The sequence below is a fragment of the Macaca mulatta genome, chromosome X, assembly GCF_049350105.2.
Source record: "Macaca mulatta isolate MMU2019108-1 chromosome X, T2T-MMU8v2.0, whole genome shotgun sequence".
Taxonomy (NCBI): domain Eukaryota; kingdom Metazoa; phylum Chordata; class Mammalia; order Primates; family Cercopithecidae; genus Macaca; species Macaca mulatta.
The window spans coordinates 100798981-100815335 of NC_133426.1; the positions used below are offsets into that span (position 1 = coordinate 100798981).

Consider the following 16355-nt stretch of genomic DNA (forward strand, 5'->3'; position numbering starts at 1 on the left):
TGAATCTGGGTGCTCCTGTATTGAGTGCATATATATTTAGGATAGTTAGCTCTTCTTGTTGAATTGATCCCTTTACTATTTGGTAATGCTCTTCTTTGTTTTTGTTGTTGTTGTTGTTGTTGTTGTTGTTGTTGTTCTTTGTTTAAAATCTGTTTTGTCAGAGACTAGGATTGCAACCCCTGATTTTGTTGTTTTCCATTTGCTTGGTAAATTTTCCTCCATCCCTTTATTTTGAGCCTGTTTGTCTTTGCACATGAGATGGATCTTCTGAATACAGCACACTGATGGGTCTTGACTCTTTAGCCAATTTACCGGTCTGTGTCTTTTAATTGGGGCATTTGGTCCATTCACATTTAAGGTTAGTATTGTTATATGTGAATTTGATCCTGTCATCATGATGCTATTTGGTTATTTTGCACAGTAGTTGATGTAGTTTCTTCATAAGGTCATTGGTTTTTATATATTGGTGTGTTTTTGTAGTGGTTGGTACCAGTTTTTCCTTTCCATACTTAGTGCTTCCTTCAGGAGCTCTTGCAAGGCATGCCTGTTGGCAACAAAATTCCTCAACATTTGCTTGTCTGGAAAGGGTTTTATTTCTCCTTTGTTTTGCTTATGAAGCTTAGTTTGCCTGGATATGATATTCTGGGTTGAAAATTCTTTTCTTTAGAATGTTGAATATTAGCCCCCAGTCTCTTCTGGCTTGTAGGGTTTCTGCTGAGAGGATGCACGCTATTATGTTTCTTTTCCATGGGAGCCTCTAATCACTGCTGCTACTAGTCGGCCATCCTGGCCTCGCCCCTGTTTCACCACCAGACTCTTTCTCTCTGTACTATGGGATTTAAATTTTGTTATCTAATGTTTTTACTTAAGAGTTTCTTTAATATGCAAATTTAGGGCTATCTTGCTGACAACTGCCTAGGGTAATAAAATGGATTATCACAAAATGGAAGTCTAAAATAAGAGGAAAATAGGAGTCTTATGAATCTGTAAGATCTACTTCTATGTGTCTAATAAGTCTATGTATTTATGTGTTGTGTATATGATATTTCACTACTAACCATGTATAAAAGAGCTGTGACTGACTGGCCTTAAAAATAACTTAAATCTTGGCCAGGGTTGGTGGCTTATGCCTGTAATCCCATCACTTTGGGAAGCCAATGTGGGTGGATCACTCGAGGCCAAGAGTTTGACTAGCCTGGCCAACAAGGTGAAACCCCATCTCTACTAAAAATAAGAAAATTAGCCAGGCATGGTGGCATGCACCTGTAATCCCAGCTATTCAGAAGGCTGAAGTACAAGAATTGCTTGAACCTGAGAAGCAAAGGTTGCAGTGAGCCAAGATCACATCACTGCATTTCAGCCTTGGCAAAAGAGCAAGGCTCTGTCTCAAAAAAAAAAGTGCTTAAATAAAATACTTTATCAAAAAAAATAGACTTTAAGCCAAATGCTTTTTCATGTTCATGTGACTTAAGCAAATTTTTAATAAATAAACTGGCTTTAAAATTTTTCGTGAAATAGAGTTAGAAATGACTTCAGAATTGCCAACATGTATTATTTATCTCTGCTAGATGTCAAAATTTGGCATGAAGGTTATAAGGCTATGAATGCAGCCCAAAAGAGAATTATCTTTGTTTAGGTAATATTTAATAAATAAGGCATTTAATATTTGCTGACAAAAAGAGTCAAACTTTGTAAAATATTCGAAGAGATTTATTCTGACCCAAGTATGAGTGACAATGACTTGTGACACAGCCCTCAGGAGGTGCTAAGAACATTTGCCCAAGGCGATCAGGGTGCAGCTTGGTTTTATACATTTTAGGGAGGCATGAAACATCCATCAAATACATTTAAGAAATACATTGATTTGGTCCAGAAAGGGGAAATAACTCAAAGCAGGGGTATTCAGGCTACAGGTAAATTTAAACATTTTGTGGTTGACAATTGGTTGCATTTATCTAAAGACCAGGGATCAATAGAAAGGAATGTCTGGGTTAAGGAAAAGGATTGTGGAGACCCAAGTTCTTATTATATTTGCAGGTGAAGCCTCCAGGTAGAAGGCCTCAGAGAGAATAAGTCATAAAATGTTTCTTATCAGACTTAAAGTCTGCGTTGATGTTAATGCCAGAGAGGTATAATGAGGCATGTCTAACCCCCATTTCCTGTCATGGCTTGAACCGGTCTTAAATTTTAAGAGCCCTGGCCGAGGACGAATTCCATTCAGATGGTTGGGGGGCCTTAGAATTTTATTTTGGTTTATATATGCTTCAGTGAATGAAAACAGCTAAATCCTGAGTTATTGGCAATGAACAAACAAACCAAAATAACACATTTATCTAATCTTAAGGTTCTTCCTTAGAAAAACCTGAAATTTATGCTATAAAATTGGTTAAAAAGGAAATGACTATAAATGATAATTATCACAGTTTTCATAAAGAATGTGAGTAAACTATTAAAAAAAAAGTTAGGTAAATATAATGGAATAGGTTCTTATAGATAATCTTGTCATATAATTTAAAATCTAAAGTTATATTAAGCTAAATAACAAATATTTATTAAATTTCTGGTTCATTCCAGTTTTTTTATTATAGAACAACATTTTTCTTAAAGTGTTCTTATTTAAAGGAAAATGTTTTTTTCTAATTCAAAGGTTATTTAAAAGTTATTAGTGAATTTAAGTGTAAGTAATCAGTGAATAAGAACAATATAAGTAAAGTTATAAAAATAAAGAGCTATTTTTTGGCAAGAAAAGTTAAAAGGAAAATGATTCTATATAAAAAATAATCTTCTATGGTAAATTTTTGTCCAAAAATAAAATAACTTGTTATTTAAGAAAGAAGGATGTCTGAGATAAAACAGAAAGTTCAAACATGTCATAAATTATTTTTATCAAGTTGTCTATAATTAAAGGAAAATTATTTATAATAGCCTTCCTAAAAATTGGGTTTTGCTATAACAAAAAAGTAGGTGCTAAAGAATTAGCTAGAACAACGAAATTTTATTAAGGGATTGATTTACTCTTAATAAATTATAACAGATTTTAATTTTTTTAACCTAAACTTTAACTTTTATTGTGTCTCACCATTTTTGGTTTTTGCTCCCCTTTTAAAAGGTGCAAAATATTACTCTTCCTTAACTCGTTTTCAGTTCACATAAGTTATTTTTCCCCTTGAGTTCTGTTTGTTGTAGCCTGATGCTAAAAACGTTTCCTTAAAGCTCTAATGGAAATGTTTTTTTTCCAGCATAATGTTCTGTGCACTACAGAAGGTCTTTTCTTTTGCCTAGTTGCAACTGGCCTAACAGATTTTATGTTTTTGCAAAATAATCCCTATGTCATTATTAAGCTTTGGATTGCTTAGAAAAAAGCAGACTAAAAAGTGTTTTAATTACAGTAATTACATCCATGTGACTTTCCGTACATACTTTTAAAGTCCTTATGCCATTGAATTACAGGGCTTTTACTCCTGGGTCTATAAAGGACAACAAGTCCTGCTAAATCTAACACACTGACAGCTTAAATTAAATTCTCTTCTTCAGACCCAGTAGAAGATGCCAATCAAAATGAACTTTTTTTGTGAGAAACAGGGCCAGAAATTAAAACTATTCAACATCTCAAGGCCCATGGAATATCTAGGAGAAGGTGAACACATGAGATTGTAAGGGCTAATTTTAAGATAGAAAATTAGTTCAGTTTCCCTAGAAATTAACCATTAGTATCATTGTCACACGGATGCAAAACCAGCATCTGGGCCCCTGTGTCAGATGAACAGGGTTTCCTTGGAATATTAACTGACTCCTTAATACAAATTATAAAGGTTACAAGAAAGTTTGTGGAAATTATCTTATGGTCAAGATGATTAAAATTGTATAGAATTTTTATAAGATATTGAGAGATTTAATTGGCCTTGCACTGTCTTTATTAGAGGTTATTGTTTGTGAAATTGTCTGCTCTCTCAAAGAATAAAGGTTTTCACCTTTTTAAAAAGGAATCTTTATCACTTTGGTTAAATTAATGACATTTTATAATGACCTGTGATCATATTTTGTGATATCAAGCATTTTAAACTTTTTATGCTTGACAAACTTTCCTAAGTCAAATTCTAAGTTAGGTCCTCATTAATTTTCTGATATTAATTTTCATTAATTTCCTGATACTAGTCCCTCAAAGTCCAAATGAGACATATTCAGCTTATTTGTAAAAATCACATAGGAAGCATTGTCAAATATAAAATAATATTTGGTTTTCTTTGGGCTATATTTATATAAATGTTACAGAGATGTATTCCAAAATTTTGGGAAACTCATAATTTTAATATGACTTAGTTTATGGTATTAATAATTATAATTGTTATGTGAAACTTTTGTATGCCACAGAAGTCATTAATTTCTAGTCAACTGTGATTTTAATAATGGCTGTCCTAAGATTTGTCATTCACAGACTTTTGCTGTCTTGATACTCTTCAAAGGTGATTTCTAATCAATGTGTAGGACTTTGTTAGGTGCTCTTGAAAGTAGTTTTTTAATAACTTTGGACATTGTGACATTAGAATGAAGGAAAACACCTTCAGAACTCATAGAGAGCTAAAATGTTCATGAATATCAAAAAGGAGTTAGCTTCATGGACTGAATTAATAGAAGACTGAAGTAATCTTTTTGCCTTTTTGCTTAAAACATTGCTGATCCTTTGTTTTGTTTTTCAGAGTCAAGAAACTTGTCTTTTAAGCTATTTACAGATTTGAACAATGGAGTTAAGCATATTTCTGTGAACAAAATTTGGAGCATATTTCTTTCTACCTAATTTCTCTAGAATTTGGGAACTGTATTTTTAACATATGGAAATATAGTTATTTGCATAAGTGCAATAAGAATGTTTCCTTTTGCAACAGGGCACAATTGGAAAACTGCTTGTTTTACCAAGGTTTTTACTGGAATGTTGTGTTGGGGTCCATGCCGGGGGTGGTGGAGAATGAAAGAACACACAAAAGACAAAGACACACAGAGAACATGGCGGCCGCGCCCAGAGCCTCCGCCTCACTTTATTTATACTCCATAAACCCCACGTCAGCAGAAAGAATGCAATGCAAAACAAACTTTCTTTTCCCAGATGTAACCTTCTACTCAGTTCTTTGTTTCTATGCTCTTCCTTATCTGCCCGCCTTCTTGGCGCCTACGGGAGTTCATTAAAAGTTCAATTGGAGATACTGTCCTTGAGCCCTATCTATTCTCAGCATACTGTTTTCAAAGGCCCCTGCATTTCCCCCCCTTTTTTTTTGTTTTGCCTCAATCCTAAAAAGGTAGCCCATATTTGTTCTTGTGTTTTCTTTTGTGTTTGGAGGCGACGGAGGGAGCATCGAATCACCAAAAGAAGTAGACCCAATCCAAGTGCCCAAAGCAATATACTTCCAGAGATTGTAGAAATCCATGTCTTCATCTGGGTCCATGGGTTAAAGGCAGCAAGGCACTGACCCAGCTCCTGAAGGGTTACAGTTCCGGACAACACATGTAATTGTTGTCAAAATGCTTCAGAAATGTTCTGAGTGAGCTCTTGGATGTCCAAACTAATATTTTTATGGCCTATTAATAATTTTTGGATTACGGTCCAATTTTGAGAGATGTTAAAAAGCACAGGCGTTACACAAAATTGAGTGGAGTTCCAATCACATTGTAATGTTATCCGAGTACTGAGGACAGTGAGCTGATCTCCAAGCCATGTCAAGGCTTGTTCCGTGTTGTCCAATCTTTCAGCAAGTTGAGAATCAATGTTTCGTTGTTGAAGCCATAACCGGTGAGATTCTTCGTGCCATTGCTGCACAAATTCAGCATTTTGTATGCTTTGATGAAGAGTGAGCCCTGCTATGGCTGCAGTGGAGACGATGGCGACAAGGCTCATCACTCAGGCAATTATAAGTCCAAGGGCACGGAGGGTTCACTGGAGAGAAGTCCAAATATAAGTCTCAAGAGGTGATGCCCCCCACGCTCGCGTAAGGTTAACAGGTAGCCAAATTTCCTTACGAGCCCTGAGGATATAAATATCCTCAGTAAAGTTGTGCCACCAGGAATGATTGAGGCAAGACAAAAATGTACACGTATCTGTACAATTAACAATCCCCGTATCATTATCCCATGTCAAATTCCCTGCTAATAATAGGTAGGGCTTACGGACACAAGCAATAATATATCAGGAGGTATTTTGATATAACTAAATATGAAAGGAGTTATTCGGGTTAGAAAGATTAAGGGGCATATTCCCCACAAAAGTGCTAATGGCATCGCCTGCAGCTAACAACTTCCAAAAATAACTCTGTACTTCAGGCCTCCTTCACGCCATACCAAGGTTTCATTACTGTTAGCAGCAATACTTTTATTTACCCAGTGTCATTTCAAAGGTATGTGACTAAATTTTGTTTGAAAATCACCGTGCACACTTCAATCAGTTATTTGCATCCCATTGTATTCTAATAAAATCCGGGGTTTAGTTCCCCGACATTGTTGTCACTCCAGCACCTCAATATTAGGAGAAACCTCTAGAATAGGACAAAAAAGTAAAGAACTAGGAATAGTTCCATTACCATATACAGTATGATTATATTAAAAACTTCTAGTTACAATAATAACAGTATTAGCAGCCACATGACTATGATTATAACGAACAGCCCAGGCTTCATGCGATCTTCGGAGACAATGAGAACTATTTCTCATACATATTGGAACTCCTTCCACTCCAAATTGATATGTGTTGTTTATAATTCCCGTTTCCTGTTCTATATTGTCCTTGTCTATATAGGGGGACGGCATCCAAGTAGTGTCATTGGTGAAAACCTTAATTTCCGCCTCCCCCCAGGCGACTCCCTGATACAAGGGCAGAAAGGGAATATAAGTCCAATATTCATACAAAGCCTCACTAAGAGAAATAAGTCCCCCGCCGAGGTACATCCAACAAAGGAAGAAATGCATGCTGAATCCAGTTTTCTTTTCAACAGGGTTTCAATCAACTTGTAGGAAACCACTCAGGTCCGCTCCCTGTAAGGACAAGAGCATAGCCCCGTCCCTGTTTTAGAACTTGCCCTTGAACATACTTACCTTCTTCATTAGGATACCAAACCTTTAAACTGTCAGCGGGGACTATCACCGAGGGAGGTGAGGAAAGATGGGTTACAGCAGCGGAATCTTGCAATTGTCTCCATTGATTCAAAAAAATTAAGGTAAAAAGAACCTTCAAAATCTGGTTTCAAAATCTGGTTTCTGGGGGGCTCATTTCCCCCTTTTTGTTTTGTTTTAATAGTTAAGTTTTTAAAGTTAAATTTGTGCGCTCAATGATGGCTTGACCTTGACTGTTGCCCGGGATACCGGTGATATGTTGAATATTGTATTGCTGTAAGAAAACTTGTATTTATGAGAGACATAAGCAGGGGCATTATCAGTTTTAAGTATAAGAGGAATGCCCATGATGGCGAAACAAACTAAGAGATGAGTAATAACAGAAATGAGAAAAGGTATCAATGGTATGATGAACATTTTAATCGTCCAAAAGAAGGGACATCTCGTGGATTAACCCCAGGATGGAAGGATGGAATGCTCAAAGGAGCACAGGAAGGACAAGCTCGAATAAGAGAACGAGCTTGTTTATGAGTTAAATGAAACCATCATTGAGGGCCAGAACTATTAGTGTGATGTAGAGTATATTTTTGTTCTGCAGCATGTAGGTGGCCGATTAAAAGCAAATCAATCTGAGTATTACCATGAACTAATGGTCCAGAAAGTTGAGAATGAGAACGAAGATGAGTGATGAATAAAGGAGCTCGATGTTGGCTCAAAGTAAAGGATAGCAAAGAAAAGAATTTCTGAAGAGAAGAAGTAGCACAAAGAGGTAAAGTGGCCTGAGAAATATAAGAAGTAACATAAATGGCGTATTGAGAATCACTAACAATGTTACAACCAGTAGTAGGGAAATCAAGTAAGACCATGAGAATAGCAAACAATTCTCCTTATTGCACCGAGGGATAAGGATAAACTGTAACTCAAGATTGATGAAGCTTCTTGCCAAGAATCAGAAGTTGCAAGAAGATAAGTGATCTGACTATGAGTGAATTGAGAGATAATTAAGGAAGGATCTCCTCCCCAAAGTTGTTGACAGTGATGCCGTCCTTTGATGATCAGTTCAGCTAAACGATCGATATAAGTAGCCAAGCGTTTAGATATTTTATTGGACAAAAAGATCCATTTTAGTGGTCGACTAGTTTGATGAATCATTCCTGTGGGAGAAGGTAAAGTATGAAATAAACAAAAGGAAGGGCCTCTTGAAGTTGCTCTTCAACAAGCTGGAGTTCCTGTAAAGCCAAAAGAGTTAAATGGCGTGAGTTGTCCAAGTGACTGTCTCCTTCTAGAATAGAAAAAAGATTAACATATCAGTTATAACTGATATGTTGGTATTCCTAAAACAGGACGCATCCAATTAATGTCTCCTAGAAGCTTTTGAAAATCATTTAATGTTTTTAAATGATCAAGTCGAATTTGAATTTTTTGGGGTCGAATATTTTGTGCCCCCAAGGTATAACCTAAATATTGAATAAGAAAATCCAGTTAAATTTTTTCTGTGGCAATATTAAGTGAGTAGAAAGAAAGCTGAGTTTGTAATGATATAAAAGCATCTTGCTGCTTTTCACTGGTTTTAACTTTGTGGGATAAGGGCAGGATTAGGAAGACCAGGCTGTAAACTTTCCCTAGGTTTAATGTAAACATTTATAGTTTTAAGACAAGACAAAGACGGGAATTCCATGCAGAAATATGTGGCTTTATATTCCTCTCGGCCATTTGTTTTTTGACTTACTCTTTTAGAGTCCTAAGTATTTCTTTAAATAATGGTCACTGTTTCACCTAAATAGGAGTGGTGGCTATGAGTTTAAAGGATTGTAGCCCATTTTGAACATCATATTTTTGGCAGCTGAGGAAATATGAGGAATGTTTAAAAAAGCAGCAAATTGTTGTGAAAGATCTTGTTCCCAAAAATTAATATTGATAGGAACAATATAAAAATAAAAAAAAAACACTTGACCTTGTTGACCTTTAGGACCGACACAGGTTAAAGGTTCTACGTCTTGATAAATCACAGAAGCAGCACCCAAGCCAGTGAGTATAACTGAAACTTGTCTTTTTTCCCATTGTATAGGCCACTAATTTAAACAAATAATAGACATATTCACCCCCGTATCAATTAACTCTTTTAAAACTATCCCATTAATGTGCAATGAACATAAGGGCTTTTGATTAGAAACTAAAGTTTCCCAAAAAACAGTTTTTTCTGTGCTACGAAACCCTCTCTATTGAGAATACGTTCCCCTGCCTCTAGGCATATAAATTGTGAAACTTGTACAAAAATAAAAATTTTATTAGTAATATCATGTCCTTTTGGCAAAGGGCTACACACTCTAATAGCTAATTTATATACTCCTCTATTAGGAGACAAAGTGTAAGGCTGAGTAATAGCTAAGTCAGCAGCGGCGCTCTGCTTCATTGCCGCATAAAGCTGAGAAACTGGGGTAAGGTGTGGGATCCTTAAGGAGGACTTGAATTTATTCCTTAATGTTGTAGGCCATTGCTCACTGAATATTGTAGTAGACTTGTATTGTAATTGTTGGGGCCCCAAGCCTGTGGGCCCCGGCTCCCGTTTCCCAGGAGAGGAGACAGTAAATTTCCACTTTTATCAGTTTTGGAACGACATTTATTTGTCCAATGTCGACCTTTACCACAATATTTGTACATCTCTGAAGGCAGCTTTCTGCCTTGAGAGATAAAAGTGTTCAATTTTTATGACATTCTTTTTTGAAATGTCTAGGTTTACCACACTGAAAGCAAACACTTTGTTTGTTATTTCCTTTTAAGGCTTTAGACAAAGCTCCAGCAAATAATTGAGCATTATAAATAGCCCCTCCAACACTAACACAAGTTTTAATATATTTATCTAAATTGGCCCCATTGGCCTTTAATGATTTTAACAATTTTTAACAGTCAGCATAAGCATTTTTAAAAGACAATGTTTGTAACAAAATTTTTGAAGCAAGGCCAGCACCCACAATTTTGAAGACAGCATCCTGAAGACAGGCTACGAAATCTGGATATAGTTCATTTGTGCTCTGTAAAATCTTCACAGAGGAAAGGGAACATTTTCCTGTTATCTCTACCTTATTTCAGGCCCTTAAAAACAAAGTCTTGATTTGAGTAAGGGCAACATCATCTAAACCAGCCTGAGCATTAAGAGTAGCATATTGGCCCGTGCCTGTGAGTTGTTCCTCAGTGGGTCCAGGGGGATCACACATAATATTTTTCCTAGCCTATACATGTACCTTGTTCATTTACCAGCTGTGCAATTGTAACCACTGAGAACGATCAAGAAAAGCCTTCCCCAAAGTCTTCCAGTCTATAGGAATTACCAAATTTTCTGATGAAAAATATCAAGAAGACCAAGGATAAAAGGAGATTGAGGTCCATAGTTAGAAATGGCAGCTTTCATTTCTTTTTAAAAATTTAATTTGTAAGGCATTAAATTGGACATTATTGCCACCATTTGAAAACTGAGCATTAGGAGCAAAAGAAGCACAAATAATTGGAAACAGATCCAGCTCCTTAAATTTTTTTTTAATTAAAAGTATATATAATATATAATAATACTCATATCCCCAAATATAAAGAATCTCAACATATTAATAAGAAAAGGCAAATAACCCAACCAAAAGTAGCAGAACAAGGAAATGACAATAAACCTATATGTCTAACATCATTACTCACTAGGAAATATGTATATTAATACCAAATTGAGAATCATTACATACACAATACAATGGTTAAAATTTAAAAACACAGAAAATATCAAGAGGTAGTTAATGTGTTAAGCAGCTCGAATACACCCCTATAACATAACAATTTCCTAGCTGGGGTTATTAATACTATATTAATATTAATAGTTAATATTAATGTGCTTATTTATTAACTATTGAAATACTCATAATGTTTTAACAGACAACAAGATATACATATACACTGGTTTTGACATATTAAACAGGTGTTTAGTATAAATTTAAAGTATGTCTGATGTGAACAGGGCTTCAACTTTGCCAAACAAAGGTAAAGATAAGGAAGCCGGGGGGTTGGAGGCACTGGAAAATCCTCTTTTAACAGGGCAGAAGGAAAAGAAACAGGGAAAGCTCACAAAGGTGAATTAGAAGAATGTATCTGTAATATTTGTTGAAGCAGTTCCATAATACACTGCATGTCAGAATTTCCCTTAGAAGAAGGAAGAGCTGGCTTTTTCTCTTCTCCCCCTTTTGCTACCCCCACCATCCTCTGTTATCCTGGCACAAATGGGCTCCATTTCAGATTTATTTTATTTATTTATTTATTTTTCCTAATCCTCAGATACCTTTCCTCCTGTGGCTACATTACCACACTCTGAATCAGTCTCAAGTAACTCTAATGTCTGAGTGATAGAGTCACACAAGGTCCACAATTTTAGAGGCATAATATCCCCTAACTGAAGAGCTCTAAGCAGAGTTTTTACTACCTGTAACCATTCTCTGCGATTCAGCTGCACTTTAGTCTGATACTGAAACCAGTAACAATGTTGTTCAACATGGGCAAACAATCACTTCAAAGTCTTTTTCTTTCACTTCTACTCCTATAGACAGCAATAGTCCTTGAAACAGCCGTGAATATTCTGAGGCCAGAGAGATGGAATTCCCCATAACGAAAGCTTAAGAAGGTTCCCCTTAACAATATCTGGGCCTTACCCGCCCCTAGGGGGTTCCCCTTCTTGTTCTCCCCTACTCACCCGTGCTGACCCTGCTCACTGCGCCACTTGTTGGGGTCCGTGCCGGGGGTGGTGGAGAATGAAAGAACACACAAAAGACAAAGACACACAGAGAACATGGCGGCCGTGCCCAGAGCCTCCGCCTCACTTTATTTATACTCCATAAACCCCATGTCAGCAGAAAGAATGCAATGCAAAACAAACTTTCTTTTCCAGATGTAACCTTCTACTCAGTTCTTTGTTTCTATGCTCTTCCTTATCTGCCCGCCTTCTTGGTGCCTACGGGAGTTCATTAAAAGTTCAATTGGAGATACTGTCCTTGAGCCCTATCTATTCTCAGCATACTGTTTTCAAAGGCCCCTGCAATGTTGTGCTTTCCTTTAAGGAATCAAGCTTGACTTAAAGATCCAATAAGAACCCACTGGGAAAACCAGCCTGATACCTTCTCTGCAGAGTTCCTGTATAGGATTTCTGACTTGTGGTAAGTAAAGAATGTCACTTTCTTACATGTCCAGCAGCCCCAAGTTATCTTGGGACCTCAGAGGAGAGGAATTTGCTCAACTCATAGGTATTTGAGGGTACAAACCCATGGCTGGGCTTGACTTAAAAAAGAAGTCTTATTTGAGATTCCTTATGGAAAAGAGTTCCATAAAAGCAAATTTTAAAAGACTATGTGAAAAATAATTACCCTTGCTGCACTTTATACAGATAATAATGTCAAGCATAAGAATAAAGCTTGTTTTCTTACAAATAAATTGGTCCTTTTTTTTTTTTTTAAATAAGAATAGGAGACTGGAGAGAAATTCTGTTTCAAAACAATTACACCTGTTATTAAATTCTACTCTTGCCTAATGTTTTTCAATTTTATTATTTTCTGCAGTTTGAACTGAATTCTAAAATGTTTCATGGCTACATTTCTCCAAAGTCATATCTTCACATGTTTTCTTCTTTCTTTTCCCCTTTTCCCCCATTTTTCCTAATTTGAAATAACTATAAACTAAGCTGTGCTTTCTTAAAGCCATGCAAAATAAAGCTACACAACTTAAACTTTAGAAGGAAAGAACAGTAACCTATTTACATACATAAGCCCCTTTTAAACATGCCTGATGATATATGAACTTCAGAGTAATGTGGCCTATATTGATTTTCCAAGATTGTTCTTTTTTGTTTGTTGTTATTTTTCTTCCTTCTTCCCCCCATTTTCCATTTGTAGGAAATGAGACTTCACAACCTGCTAAAAATGAGTTTTCCTCATGTGTAGGGCCTACTCATCTATGAATAAACCATTCTAACCATGAGAGACCAGACAAAACCTCAGACCAGAGACTCATTTTTTCTTTCCAAAAATGTTTCTTCTGAAAGATTTTATTAAGAAAATAGGGGAAACGTGAAAGGAAAATAAATCTTGAGAACCCCAAAATTACTAAGCTAAAGGGAAAAGATGAGCTGGAAACTGCTTAGAGCAAACCTGCCTCCCATTCTATTCAAAGTCATACCTCTGAGGCTCACCTGAGACAAATGCATACTGGATTGCTCCCTTGTAGGGGTTCAGTCAGGATGGTGGGAAAAATTGTAAAATAAACCTTCTTGGAAGGCCAGAAGCTTTTTGCAAAAGCCTCAGGATAGAGTTATGGCTGAAAGCAGCCTAATCCTCTTTGAGCTATAGCAAGGGTAATTTTTTTTTTTTTTTTAATATATACTTTAAGTTCTGGGGTACATGTGCACAATGTGCAGGTTTGTTACATATGTATACATGTGCCATGTTGGTGTGCTGAACCCATTAACTCATCATTTACATTAGGTATATCTCCTAATGCTATCCCTCCCTCCCTCTTCCCCCCACCCCATGACAGGCCGTGGTGTGTGATGTTTCCCACTCTGTGTCCAAGTGTACTCATTGTTCAATTCCCACCTATGAGTGAGAACATTCAGTGTTTGATTTCCTGTCCTTGCTATAGTTTGCTCAGAATGATGGTTTCCAGCTTTATCCATGTCCCTACAAAGGACATGAACTCATCATTTTTTATGGCTGCTTAGTATTCCATGGTATATATGTGCCACATTCTTTTAATCCAGTCTATCATTGTTGGATATTTGGGTTGGTTCCAAGTCTTTGCTATTGTGAATAGTGCTGCAATAAACATACATGTGCATGTGTCTTTATAGCAGCCTGGTTTATAATCCTTTGGGTATACACCCAGTAAAGGGATGGCTGGGTCATATGGTATTTTTAGTTCTAGATCCTTGAAGAATTGCCACAGTTTTCCACAATGGTTTAACTAGTTTGCTGTCCCACCAACAGCAGAAAAGTGTTCCTATTTCTCCCCATCCTCTCCAGCACCTGTTGTTTCCTGGCTTTTTAATGATTGCTATTCTAACTGGTGTGAGATGGTATCTCATTGTGGTTTTGATTTGCATTTCCCTGATGGCCAGTGATGGCATTTTTTTATGTGTCTGTTGGCTGCATAAATGTCTTCTTTTGAGAAGTGTCTGTTCATATCCTTTGCCCACTTTTTGATGGGGTTGATTTTTTTTCTTGTAAATTTATTTAAGTTATTTGTAGATTCTGGATATTAGCCCTTTTACAGATGGGTAGATTGTAAAATATTTTTCCCATTCTGTAGGTTGCCTGTTGACTCTGATGGTAGTTTCTTTTGCTGTGCAGAAGCTCTTTAGTTTAATTAGATCCCATTTGTCTATTTTGACTTTTGTTGCCATTGCTTTTGGTATTTTAGTCATGAAGTCTTTGCCCATGCCTATGTCCTGAATGGTACTGCCTAGGTTTTCTTCTAGGGTTTTTATGGTTTTAGGTCTAACATTTAAGTCTTTAATCCATCTTGAATTCATTTTTGTATAAGGTGTAAGGAAGGGATCCAGTTTGAGCTTTCTACATATGGCTACATAGTTTTCCCAGCACCATTTATTAAATAGGGAATCCTTTCCCCATTTCTTGTTTTTGTCAGGTTTGTCAAAGATCAGATGGTGGTAGATGTGCGGTATTATTTCTGAGGGCTCTGTTCTGTTCCATTGGCCTACATCTCTGTTTTGGTACCAGTACCATGCTGTTTTGGTTACTGTAGCCTTGTAGTGTAGTTTGAAGTCAGGTAGCATGATGCCTCCAGCTTTATTCTTTTGGCTTAGGATTGTCTTGGCAATGCAGGTTCTTTTTTGGTTCCATATGAACTCTAAAGTAGTTTTTTTCAATCCTGTGAAGAAAGTCATTGGTAGCTTGATGGGAATGGCATTGAATGTATAAATTACCTTGGGCAGTATGGCCATTTTCATGATATTGATTCTTCCTATCCATGAGCATGGAATGTTCTTCCATTTGTTTGTGTCCTTTTTTATTTCATTGAGCAGTGGTTTGGAGTTCTCCTTGAAGAGATCCTTTACATTCCTTGTAAGTTGGATTCCTAGGTATTTTATTCTCTTTGAAGCAATTATGACTGGGAGTTCACTCATGATTTGACTCTCTGTTTGTCTGTTATTGGTTTCTAGGAATGCTTGTGATTTTTGTACATTGATTTTATATCCTGAGACTTTGCTGAAGCTGCTTATCAGCTTAAGGAGATTTTGGACTGAGACGATGGAGTTTTGTAAATATACAGTCAAGTCATCTGCAAGCAGGGACAATTTGACTTCCTCTTTTTCTGATCGAATACTCTTTATTTCTTTCTCCTGCCTGATTGCCCTGGCCAGAACTTCCAATACTATGTTGAATAGGAGTGGTAAGGGAGGGCATCATTGTCTTGTGCCAGTTTTCAAAGGGAATGCTTCCAGTTTTTGCCCATTCAGTATGATATTGGCTGTGGGTCTGTCATACATATCTCTTATTATTTTGAGATATGTCCCATCAATACCTAGTTTATTGAGAGTTTTTACCATGAAGACCTGTTGAATTTTATCAAAGGCCTTTTCTGCATCTATTGAGCTAATCATGTGGTTTTTGTCTTTGGTTCTGTTTATGTGATGGATTACCTTTGTTGATTTGCATATGTTAAACCAGTCTTAGCAAGGGTAATTAACAGAGGAATGTAGAGGAGTCTATCTAATTAGCTTGTTTACTCATGTGGTCCCAAGACTAACCTTTTACCATCCACAGGTGCATGACTGCCCTCTACTCAGGGGGCTGGCAGCAGTAATTAACTTCAAGTGATGCTTACTTGAGACTTTTGTCATTTAATGTGTGCTGAATGAATGCTGGAAAGACCAGTGAGTTGGGTCCAAGGTTGCAACTCTTAAACAGTACTCTCCTGGGAGTCTGTAAGCAGCCCGGACTCTTAGCCAGACTGACAAGCATAATATCTGTATCAGTGTACGTTATTCATTCATCATTGGGTCAGGGTCTGTGGGATTGACCCCTGCAGTTGGTGTGCATGTGAGGAACACTGTGAAGGAAGCACAATGGACCCCCCAAAAACAGACCACGCAGTCAGTGAGTAATCAGTAAGTCATTAGTGCCCACTCAGGATTTCCAAGTTTGGCGAGGATTGTTCAGGCTGAGGTTTCATCATGGGAAAACAGTTATCAGCTCAACAGAATCAGTATAGAAAAGTAT

The 16355-nt window shown here is 36.8% G+C and overlaps 1 long non-coding RNA gene across 1 annotated transcript; it reads right to left on the reverse strand.

Annotated features, from left to right (window-relative positions):
- Nucleotides 1–4991: 4991 nt before the first annotated feature.
- On the reverse strand, nt 4992–11953 carry LOC144338546 (uncharacterized). Its single transcript, XR_013412740.1, has 2 exons — nt 11819–11953; nt 4992–7017 (listed from the first exon to the last, which is right to left on the reverse strand). It is a non-coding gene; the product is annotated as an uncharacterized LOC144338546 (long non-coding RNA).
- Nucleotides 11954–16355: the final 4402 nt, after the last annotated feature.